We start from the raw sequence: 1809 nt of genomic DNA, 5'->3' as shown, positions 1-1809 counted from the left end.
AAAAGACAGAGAGGAGAGGGAGAGACCGACTAGCTGAGATCAGCAGTCAGGCAGGCTTATATGGGGCGGCAGTGGGGGAGAGATCAGGTGGTACACAGCAATGGAGCTGCTTAGCTTTAATCCATCAAACGTCCCCCGGGACACACATCAAATTACTACTGAACCGTCTGTGCATTCACACACACACACACACACATACACACACACACACAAACGCACGCACACACACAGACAGACAGGGGGGAAACACAACCAGACCCCCTTCCGACACCCCGAGCTCTCCCCTCCCTCCATCCTCACCCATTCACTTGGCTGGGAGGAGAGTAAGAGAAAGGGGGGGAGCAGGCAGACAATGAGGCCCGTGGCTGGGGGGACACTCCATGTGCTGTCCTCTATTGTTTTCGAATGAAGTGACACAGTTTATGTTGGGTGCTCTTACAAGCTGTGTGTCCTCTCACTGTCTTCCTTCAGCCTCCTTCTCATCCTATAGTATCCTCAGAGCACCCTGACATAGCTCCCACAGCGTAGCTGAGACTGCCCACGCAATTCACACACACACACACACACACACACACACACACACACACACACACACACACACAAAAGGATGCATACACACACACACACGCGCGCTCACACACACGCAGATAACGAATTCAACATTTAATCCCTGCTTGTTTCCCAGATTGCACAGAGAGCGACTGAAACAGGAGCATGCCAGTGCTACAACCCTACGCTTAACTTCTCCTTCCACCTACCCTACCGCACCCTCAAGATGTCTGCCCTACTACGTGTAGCCAATTAATGACAAAATTAATTAATTTTAATCTCTGTCGTACTGACAGCGTGTAAAATTAGATTCTACACATGCTAATTTGAGAGAGATTTGCCAAAGGAATTCAAGGATGCAAACTAAGATCATTCCCATGGAAATGTTGCATATGGTTTAAAAATATTAGTTTGGTATTCTGGCTCTGACCCCAAAAGACATCCATCAGCTGGCTAAAATGCAATCTATTTCTGTTTGAGTCGATCAGGCAACAGGTAATATTCATGAGACAGAATTACTAGACCTCTTGATATTGTGAAATTTAAAATAATAATTCGATAAACCTTTCTCCTAACAGAAAATAGATTATAACTATTTTTTAGACTTTAAACCTAAATTATTTTCAAACTTAATTAAATACATGAATAACTAAAAACAGAGTTCTAAAGTGCTTCATATATATTTCATGGCTCAAAAAAACATGTTCAAAAGGCATTTACCACATCTTGCACACCTCCACTTAAATGAACGTATCACCTCCTCTTAAGCTATGCTTAAACACCTCCACTTAAATGACTGTATCATTGTCTGACTGAGGTCTGGAGGCCACGAGTTTCAGGTGCTGGGGAAGTTAAAGCAGGAAGAAGCCTTAAACTGCTCTATCCCTCAGCAGAACCATAAAGGAGCTCTCTGATTACACTGGCATATGGTGAGGATGCTTCTCTGCTTCCTGCTAGTGCTTTTTAAAGGCCAGGTCTGCATCTGCTGCAGCAGCGTTCCTGCCTCCCCAGTACAGTGCAGAGTTATAAGCTGAGAGTGGGTCTGATACACACGTGGCAGCTCTTAATGGGAGCAAAGCTAATGGGCATGGGTGCAGCATGTTGCTGATGTGGGCCTCCTGATTCCCCACTACTTCCTGTTGGGGACCTACCTTTTTATATACTCAAAACTTGAACTGTGACCTTTTTAGCCTTATAAGCTATGTAATCTATTTAATTGATCTGATTTATGTGGCAAGAGCAGCTCTCTGTGTCAGGCTC

General features: G+C 44.9%; 1 protein-coding gene across 1 annotated transcript in view; it reads right to left on the bottom strand.

The window, feature by feature from the left end:
- scrt2 (scratch family zinc finger 2) overlaps nucleotides 1-24 on the bottom strand; it is an 11078-nt gene extending 11054 nt beyond the window's left edge. Inside the window, exon 1 of the mRNA XM_027031368.3 lies at nucleotides 1-24. This exon is cut by the window's left edge and continues 694 nt beyond it. The gene's annotated coding sequence lies outside the window, so the exon portion shown is untranslated.
- Between the last annotated feature and the right edge of the window lie 1785 nt (nucleotides 25-1809).

The sequence above is a fragment of the Electrophorus electricus genome, chromosome 25, assembly GCF_041902795.1.
Source record: "Electrophorus electricus isolate QZ-2024a chromosome 25, ASM4190279v1, whole genome shotgun sequence".
In the NCBI taxonomy this organism is placed as follows: Eukaryota; Metazoa; Chordata; class Actinopteri; order Gymnotiformes; family Gymnotidae; genus Electrophorus; species Electrophorus electricus.
The sequence above is the reverse complement of the archived record's forward strand: the minus strand, read 5'-3'. Positions and strand labels throughout refer to the sequence as shown.